This window comes from Elephantulus edwardii, unplaced genomic scaffold, assembly GCF_000299155.1.
Source record: "Elephantulus edwardii isolate Elephantulus edwardi_28Jun2011 unplaced genomic scaffold, EleEdw1.0 scaffold00077, whole genome shotgun sequence".
Lineage (NCBI taxonomy): Eukaryota > Metazoa > Chordata > Mammalia > Macroscelidea > Macroscelididae > Elephantulus > Elephantulus edwardii.
Genome location: NW_006399827.1, coordinates 4,288,657 through 4,298,760, shown reverse-complemented (window position 1 = coordinate 4,298,760; position 10,104 = coordinate 4,288,657). Strand labels below are relative to the sequence as shown.

The following is a 10,104-nucleotide window of genomic DNA, read 5'->3' as shown; positions in this document are numbered from 1 at the left end:
GGGTGGAGGGACAGCACAGGAGAGGAAGGCCCTTTATGGGATGGATTGATTCAGTGACTGGGATAATCGGAATGGGAGTGTCAGAGACAGTGCGATTGGCGCAGGACAGAGCGGAGTTTAGGGCTGTTGTACATAGGGTCGCTATGAGTCGCAGGCGACTCTACGGCACATAACAACAACATACATGGTCAGCGATGCTAGGCCGTAACCTGGGATGTTACAGTAGGTATACATTGCTTTGGTTTTAAAATTCTTAAGATTCACTGCTATAAGAATGATGGCCAATAATTTGGAAGAGATCTATTTAATTAAGCTGTACCATTAAATTGTTGGGAGGTTCATCTATGAACAACAATAACAGCCAGTACAAAGGCAGGTTGTTTGAATCAATCCATCAGCAGCTCCACAGGAGAAATACAGGCAATCATAATCTCCTCTCCGGCGATATACAGCCTCTGAAAACCCACTGGAGGGCCAGCTCTGAGCCAGTGGCACATAACACTACCATCATCACATATTTAGAAAGTAACATGGTTCTTTTAATACTGCCTACCAAACTCTTTAAGTTTGGTGTCAAACAGTCATATATCTTAGTCATGGTAGGTCCTTAGACTAAAAATCTGATCTTTTAATTTTTAGTGACATAAATTATTTGGTGTTGCAATAAAAACTTTAGTACATCTGTACATTGTATTTAAATAGAAAGCTATACAGTATAATACATTTTTCCTCCTCTGAGAAGATAAGATACATGATTTATTAAAAATAAAAATTCTGCAGTAAGATTTAGTTGCCGATTTCAATTATAGCCCGGAACCGGCAACTTGTGACCTTCTTTAGCTTCAAAAAACGTGTAAGAGAGAGTAATGAGATCTACGTTCTCCATTCGTGGATCTTCAGCAAACTCAGGATCGATGTAGAAAAACACTGGCATATCTACCTCTTCTTGTGGATTAAGCCTTTGTTCTTCAAAACAGAAGCACTAGAAATCAGAGAAAGAGAGGACTTAATAAATATTATTATAACGAAACTGAGAACATAGTTCATTCACTGGCTTTCATAAACATACTTAAATAAAATTACATCCTCCAGTTCTATAATGAACTAAATGTCAATTTTTCATCTTCAGTTTAGATTTTAGGATTAAGGACCCCAAATAGATTTCTTCTAAAATTAGTTCCATGTTTGCTTTGGGTCTCAGTCTCTACAAAGACTGTTTATTGTATAAACAATAAAAAACAGCTTGCAGTTTAAGAAAAATGCATTTTCGGAAATTACAAGTAGGTACTAAACCCCTGAAGTAAATTTGACGTTAAACTTTCCATGTGGCTTTATAACATTCTACAAGTTTGCAGTTAGTTATACCTGTATTTTATTAAAATATTGCCCAGCTTCAAATGGTACAACGTTGTACGTAGAAATTCCGATTATTGGTTTGTCTGTAGGATTCTTAGCTTTGTAAAATGCTAGTGCAGTCTCTCCTGGCACTACCTGTTTTAAAGAAAGTATACATGATCAATATTTGAAATGTCACAAAATTACTTCTTTACCCTACTAAATAACCACAATTTTTTTTTTTCATCAGATGATAGTATCTGGTGTAAATTGTCACTTATTGCTGTTGGGTCAGAATGGACTCATAGCTGACTCTCCAGCGAGTCTTCAGAGGCTGTAAAGGACACAGGAGGCAACTGCCCGTGTTCCTCTTGAGTAGCTGCTAGAGAGGTACTGCCTTTGGGCGAGCAGCACAGCTCACCAGGCCACCAGAATTCATCTAATGTAAAAGTCAGCAAAATACATCGCCAATATTATCCACAGACATAACTGAGTTTCAAATCTTATTTGCATTTATCAACAAAGAGCCAGTGCTTTTTTTAAAAATGTGTACATACACAAGACTAGTCTATTACAGACCAAGTCTAAATTCTTGGTAACTTCAATATCGTAAGTTGCTGTTGTTAAGTGACGTTGAGTTGTAGACAACTCATAGTGACCCAATGAACGAAAGACCTGAACACTTCTATAACTTTCATCGTTTCTCCAAGTTCATAGGGTTTCCAGAGGCAAGCTATTTTTGGAAGTGGATGCCACTCCTGCTTCCAAGCTTGTTTTAATTGGGGAGCTCCACCAAACACTTTTCACCATGGGTAACAGTTATCACATTTGACACATCAGTGTCACAGTGTTTAGCATCACAGCAACCACGAGTTACCTCTGTACAGCAATGCACAGACTAGTACTGTAACACTTAGATGAATGTTTGAAGACTGACTAAAAAGAATTTTTTAAGAGTAACATATTAAGCTCAGTTTATAAACACAGTAACATTCTCAAGTGACTACAACTTTAATTAACCAAAAAGCGTCATGAAAAGATAAAAATATCAAGACTTTTTAAAAAAAAAAAAATCAATTTCCAAAGACTGTTTTGTCACTGTACCAATTCAGCTATTAACACCTTGTACCTAAAACCAAAGAACCACTGCCATCTAGAACAACTCATGGCAGCTCTTCATCTGGTGTCTGAGGCTACGGTCTGAGGCCACCAGCTGCTCCCTGGGAAAAGGATGGACCATCTCCTCCCGTGTGATTAACTGCCTCTGAAAATCTGCCAGAGGGTCAGCTAAGGGTTGGTTCCGACTGGAAGGTACACACCACCACCAGAACCACCACCACCACGACCACCAAATCTTCACGAAGACTGCTGTGCTTTCTCCTGTGAAGTGGCTGGTGAATTTAAATCAATGGCCTTCAGGCCGACACACATGACATACCAGGGCTCCTTTTAAGACAGTGAACCAGGAGGAAAACCAAACAGAAACCATGCTGTTGAGCTGATTCCAGCTCAAGGTGGCTCTCCAATGAGCAGAACTAACTTTCATCGTTGCACTCACACCCAGTGATCCTCAGTACCATGTTATACTACCACTTAATGGGAACAAATAATAAGTTATGGGATCCTCAATCGTTTAGGACAAATCGGTCATTAAAAAATATTATGTATAAGTTTTTCAGTAAGGGTTGAAATTAAGTCTTTCTGGTTAATCCTCAATTAACGAGATAATTTCAATTAAATCCTTAAAGTCTTAAGAGAGAACTTTCGGGTACAGAGTAGAAATGACTATTTAGTATGACCAAGATGGCACAGGATAGGACAAGGTTCAGATCTGTTGTTCACAGGGTTGCTATGAGCTATATTTGACTTGATAGTCCCTAATAACTTCTAAAGGCTTTATCATTACCCCTTCCTTTTTTTGAAGGTAAAGGATTCTTGGGAACCAATGATTTTCACATTTTCCCTGTCATGTATACCTGAGAAAAATGGACTCTACGCCTGACAGCTTCAGCTCCTACCAAAATCAGTAACCAGAGAACATGGTGGTTCTTGTTTAAACAGATGGCATTTTCTATTTTGTAAAGCTGAGTTTAAACTAATTAATATGTAACTTGAAAAAATTCAGATTGAATAGGGCAAGGTTCTGACAGGTGGCTGTAAGTCCTGGTGGCCTTGATGGTACCTAACAGCAAGAACAATATATAACATAAAAGTTAAAGTATCTTCTACTCTGTTAGGTGCAGGGCACTATTAAAAAAGTAGTTTGTGGGAATAAAAAAATCCAGTGTTTAAGTCTGTCAAGTTTTTAAAATTAAGTTTACAGGAACGTATCCTAAAACTAAGAAAGTAATAAAATAATTTTCATACCACCATTATAAAGGGAGGTTGGGAGGAGAATAGGAAAAGAGTGGATAGACAATGAACTCTGTATTGGAAAAGATGAGGGAGAGAACTGTTTAAAAGGAATCTATGATTAGGCATTATTGTAAGTCAACGGTCCAGAGTAAGAAGCACATTGCAAAGAGGACTTGGGAGGTAGGGGGAGAAAACTGTGCAACAGTGAATATTTTTTAAAAAGTGAACTCGGAGAAGGGGAAGGGAAGAAAATGTGCAACACTGAATGAATGAAAATACAAGTTAAAATAAATTTTTTAAAGAAATACTTTTCACAATGCAAAAGGCATCTCTTATTAAGCCACTTACAAAGATTTCAGTTTGCTGAGGTCTAAAGTTCCACTGCAGACTTGCGTGTACATCTGCATTGAAGGTAATTCTAATGATGCGATCCTTAACAGGCACCATGGTTTCAATCTGGTCTGACAAGTGGCCTGCGACTGCAGATCCTCCGAGTCCAGTGGTCTGAAAACAGACATGAGAGTACAGGGTGTTAAACAGTACTTTCAAAGCTGATGCTGCTGGAGTTCTTTCCTATATTGTATTATAGCTCAACTGAGTCCAGGCTAACCTACGGACGTCAACTGTGACTATCAGTCATGATGTTATTAAGGTAGCAATTCCCAAACTTTGCTGCACACGGAAGCCCCCTGAGGAATTTAGTATTTACTGACGCTTGATTCCATTCCTGAAAAGTCTAATGTCAGCTACACACATCTGCCAAGATGCCAACTCTGGATGAATTACGCAGTACCTGCACACACATGGAGCTTTCCTATTATTTTTGTACCTTTTTTGTCAACTTCTCCCAGGCATCATCCAAAACAATTTTTCAATCTAGTTAATGGTAGTGTATGTTTTTATTTATTCATATAATATAGCTTTTATAGACATCATCAGTTAATCAAAGACGTAATCCACTTGGCCACTGAATCAACTCATCAATAGAGCCTCAATAATTTGTAACTCATACTTATTTCCATTGCATTATTTTTCAAAGATTCCTTAAAAAAAAAATTTCAAAGGTCATCATTCTTCTGATGCTCGAAGTTGCCAGAATTCTGATCTCTAGATCATTAACCTATTAATATACAAGGAGGAAAGAATAACAAATTTGAGGCTAAAGGAAGATGCCTAGAAACACAATTAACAAAGCTATTACTATCTTCTGTTTATTACTTAGGTCAATTTAAGTAATTAGTAGGGCATTACCCCACTACAATGTAACACTATCAAATTACATTATGATCCTAAATGGTGTGTTAGGAAACATATTTAGTTTAATAGATATAGGAAAATCAGTTTGGGACTGAAAATGTAATTTCCATAAGAATTTCTGAAAGACATTTTTAAAAAGCTCCCCAAAGATTCCTTAATGTCTTAGAATATATATATATATTCTAATTTGTAAGCCCAAAGCTTAGAGAAATGAAATAAATTTTAAGAAACAGTAGAGGACACGGAAAAGATACTCTGGGTTCTAGTCTTATCCTGCTATTAACTAGTTCCAAGAACTGAATACAGAGTTTTTCTTACTGTCAAATTAGGGTCAGTGCATTAAGTGGTTTACATAATAATCCCTTGCTTGTGGATCTAAAATCCTGGGATTCCAAATGAAATTAGGGTGCTCATCTGGAAATACCACTGTTACCTTAACACTGAACGTAAGTTTCAAATTACAAATTCCATGGTTCCCTGTCTTCTCATCCTTTCTTCCTGAAAATACACATTGCTTATCAAGAACAAGAAAAAGAAAGACATTAAGGCTGGTCTGATTGAGGCTAATTCAGATTCCATAAGCATTCTCCAAATATCAAGCCATGACATTTCCCATGCAGAAATTGTGGTTGGAAGGCTGAAAAGTCCTTTAGATGTCTACTGTTTCAGTCACCATCAAAAGTCAATTCAAGTTATCATCCCTATGGACCGGGAAAATAAGCCAGGTGTTAAGAAACGTGGCAGGGACGAGTTGTACCATGAACATCACAGAAGGCAGTGACTCCCAAACTTAGCTGCACAGGGAAACTCCCAGATGAATTGAACATTTAGTGATGCCTGAGTCTCATTCTGATTTAATTGATAAATCTGAAAAATCCAATCCATGTTTCTTAACATGGAAGAACCACTAGGTTTTCTTGATGTTGAGACATAACCCAGATTTAAGGCTGCAATCTCTGATCCTCTTCAGCAAGCGTTTCAAGTCCTTCTCATTTTCAGCAAGCAAGGTTTTATCATGTGCGTAATGCAGATTGATGAGTCTTCCTCCAATTCTGATGCCTCATTATTCTTCTTCATATAATCCAGTTTCTCAAATGATTTGTTCTGCATACAGACTGAATGTGTATGGAGAAAGGATACAGCTCTACTACACCTTTTCTGATTTTAAACCATGCTGTAATGTTTCCTTGCTCTGTTCATACTGGTTTCTTGGGCTAGATAAAGATTTCACATTATTGAGTGTTCTGGGATTCTCATTCTTTTCAAGGTCAGCCATAATTTGTTATGATCCACATAGGAAAATGTCTTTGCATAGTCAATAAAAACCAAAGAAACATCCTTCTGGTATTCTCTGTTTTCAGTCTGGATCCATCTAACATCAGCAAAAATAGCCCTCCTGCCATAGCATTCCTAACTCCACCCTGAATTTCTGGCACCTTTAAGACTCCTGCCTTCAATATAGGTTACATCTAAACATCAGAAAAACAAAAACCCTTACCATTGGGCCAATAGGCAACATCATGATAGATGGAAAAGAGACAGAAATTGCCATGCGCTTCATCTTGCTTGGATCCACAATCAATACCCATCATACTAGCAGGAAGGAGACTAGGAGACGTATTGCATTGAGAAAGTGTGATGACAGGGACTTCTGCAAAGTGCTGAGGAGCAAACACGCCAGTTGGAAGACTAATGCGCAAACCATTCAAACCATCTTTTCAATCACTAGCAATACTACAAAATGACAATGCATACAGATGACAAAAGAACCAACACCTTAGAGATGCAGTATTGGAAAAGAGTGCTGAATAGCCCATAGACTGGCAGAAAGACACACATGTATGTCTTGGAAAAAGTGCAGCCAGGGTGCTCCTCGGAGGCAAAGTGAGTGAAACTTTGTCTCTCATACATTAGGCACATTACTAGGAGGGGACAATCTTTGGAAAAGGACATTGTATTTGGAAAGGTAGAGAGTCAGCGAAGGAGGGGACTGACACAGTGACTTTAACAATGGGCTGTAGTGTGGCAGAGATGATGAGGATGGCACAGGATAGGGCAGAGTTCAGATCCCCTGTTCATAGGGTCGCTATAAGTTGTCATAGACTTGATGAACAACTACATGTTTGTTCTGACATCTAACAAGAAGTTTAGAGATTACAGAAGTTCACTGTGTTTTAGAGATGCAGCACGGTGTCAGCACAATCATGACCTGGACATGACCTCTATCTGCAGTTCTGCCATCAAGTTCCTGGGTGACCTTGAGTTAGGACCTCTTTTGGGACCCTTTCCTCTATGGTAAAATCCATGGGTGTTAACTAATCTTGATCTTCCCTTCCATCTGTGACACCATGGAGAGCTCAATGGCCAGGGATTTGTCCGGCACCAGGCTCCTAATTAAGCTCTTGTCAAAGAAGTTCAAAGACTCAAAACAAAAATTCTCACAACTTGACCAATCAACACTACGTATGAGAGAGTAAAAAATCCTGACGTTTTAAAAGATTTCATTTTACTGAGATGCACAATCAACACTCAAGATACCGACATTCAAGAAACCAAAGGACAAATCTGAACCTTGCTCTCAACCCAAAGGCAAGCAGTTCGAATCCACCAGCGGCTCTGTGGGAGAAAGGTGGGCAATCTCTTCCCATGATATTTACTGTCTCTTAAAACCCGCTGAAGGGTCAGCTCTGAGTAGTTTCCGACAAGTCAGTACATATCAGTAAGGAGTAAGGATATGCTTTGAAGACTACTGTGTGTCTGACCCAAGCTGTAGTATTTTCATTTGCTGCATATGAATGTGGATGCTGGACAAAGAATAAGACTGAAGAAGAACTGATGCCTTTGGACTGTAGAGTTTAGTGAAAAGTGACTATATTGAATATACCATGGACTTCCCAAAGAACAATCAAATCTGTCTTGATGGCCAAGGAAGGCTCATACACTTTGCCTGTGTAATCAGGAAGGGCCAGTCCCCACAGGACATCACGCTTGCAGATGAAGTTAGCAGAGTGAGCAAAACAAGAATGCAACCATGCGATCAGAGGATGATACAGGAACGCACAGGCTTCCCTCCTGCTGTGCCTGGGGTCGCTCAGCTGATGGGAGGCACCTAAGGACCAGAGTCCCTACCGATCGCGCGGTCCCTACCTGGCAATAGAGCCGATAGAGGGGCACAGCGGCGTAGGACGCCCCCAACATGGCCACAGCGGCCGCGGTCACGTACGTGAGCACAGTCTTGTTCCGCCGCCGCCAGTCCTCCTGCTGAGTCCGCGTGTAAGGGTTCGTGCTCTTCGGCCGCCGCGGCGGCTGCAAAAGCGGGTCCCCAGCCAGCCTCGCGCGTCCCCAGGTCGCGAGCCGCCGCCACCCCCTCTCAGCCCCTCCTGTTCCATTCCACCACCGCCTGGAAAGAGGCTCTATCTTCCCCGCAGTCCTGGTAAGGGACCCACAGTGACCCCACCGCCAACCACAGGAGAGCGAGCACCTCCATGCCGTAAGCGGGAAACCTCCCATAGCGACCGCAAGGCGGACACGCGGGCCCCAGCGCAGCTCAAGTCTCGCGACACCGCTCGTTCTCGCGATGTCTCGTTGGCCCGCGGCTGCCGCTGCTGCCTGGCTCCTCGGGTGGCGGCGCTGGTAGGCGAGCTACGGAGGCCGGGTTGTCAGGGCGGGGGTAAGTTCGCGTTTTTCTTTGGAGCTCTTCGCCTGCCTTTGCATCCTTCTAGATCCTCCCTTACTCGTATTGAGGGAGATGCCTCCTCGTGCAAGCTCCTCATCGTTGGGGATGTGCGCCTTATCTTCTTAAACCCCGCTAGCCTTTGTCTCGATTTAGCAGCCCCCAGTGGCAGCTCTCGCATGGTCCTTTCACCTGGAGATCGCTGGCCTCCGGCCAGCTCCTGAACGCCCTTCACCTGGGCTCAAGGATCACCTGCCAGGAAGCCTTTCTGTATTACCCTCCGGTGACGCCTGGATTTCGCAAACTCTGCGAGAATCCTGACGCCTGGAGTGGAAGAGACATCAAACTTAAGTTGGTACAGAGGCAGGTGACCTAGGTTCTGTGAGTCACTGAAGGATATAAGGGTGTTCGTCTTGGAGGGGGACACCCCCCCCCAACAAAATCAGCCAAACAATAAACACTAACCTTGCGGGATAGGATAGCTTTCGAGACTTGAAGGGGACAGATGTGTAGCTGATTTCATTGCCATAGAAGGAGCTCTGAACTTGCCAGGAGCTCTGAAGTTGTGGATATTCATTAGGTTTTGAGGTTAGGCATGTCTGGATTCGTACCAGGGTCTTCACTATCGGCCATTGCAGTAAGGGCAGTAACCGCATTTGTAACCTTATTTGCAAAATGAGAATCATCATAGTCAATGACAGTATTACTTGAAACTGATTTCCACAGAGTGGGAGGCAGAGTAAAAACCTGGTGGAAATTAGACTTTCCTTCCAACAGCCAGAACAGATAAAATCATCTCCATTTTCTGAGTAAGGAAAAAGAAGATCTGGGAAGTTACATATTTTCAAACCATTCAACTTGTATTTATTGCACTGTTCCAGTGGGCCAAGCACTTCTAGCACGGAACAAGACAAGATTATCTCTGCTATGGAGTGTATATACAGGAACTCAGAAAATAATCAAATAACATCCATACACGAGAGAATTTTTAATTACAAACTGCGCTGGAAACAGTGGAATAGATTAATGTGCTGAGTGATGGAGAGTAGCAGTCCTGGATGACGATAAAGCTGCCTGCACCATTTCCAGGCCTTGAGAAGACCTGGAAGGTTGATAGGAGTTCAGTATAACTGAAGAGCTAAAAGGAGGCCAGTGTGTACCTACCCTAGTGAGCAGAGAGGAAAGTGATAGGAAATGAGGTCAGAGCAGGGACACAGGCAAAAAATACAGAGCTTTTAGACCATGCCCAGCTGGTCTGGGCTTAGATCTTCTTCTATAAGTAATAAGAAGCTGTTAGAGTGTTTGAAGTATGCAAATGACATAATGTGATACCCATTTTGAGAAAGGATATTGGCTGATTTGAGGAGAATGGATTGAAGGGAGGCAAGAATGGAAGTAGAACAGTTAAGAGGCAATTTGCAGCAAGTGATGTTGGTCTCCTTGATGAGTAATCAATGAAATTTGCTTACCTGACCATAAACGCA

At 41.4% G+C, this 10,104-nt stretch overlaps 1 pseudogene across 1 annotated transcript in view; it reads right to left on the bottom strand.

Annotated features, from left to right (window-relative positions):
* The window catches only part of LOC102865280, a 10,872-nt pseudogene extending 2,071 nt beyond the window's left edge, over positions 1-8,801 (bottom strand). The window contains exons 1-5 of the transcript XR_438915.1: positions 8,682-8,801; positions 8,095-8,589; positions 4,039-4,194; positions 1,366-1,491; positions 752-982 (exon numbers count right to left, since the gene is read on the bottom strand). The product of XR_438915.1 is annotated as a cytochrome c oxidase assembly protein COX11, mitochondrial-like (transcript). The remainder of the gene's footprint in view (positions 1-751; positions 983-1,365; positions 1,492-4,038; positions 4,195-8,094; positions 8,590-8,681) is intronic.
* Positions 8,802-10,104: the final 1,303 nt, after the last annotated feature.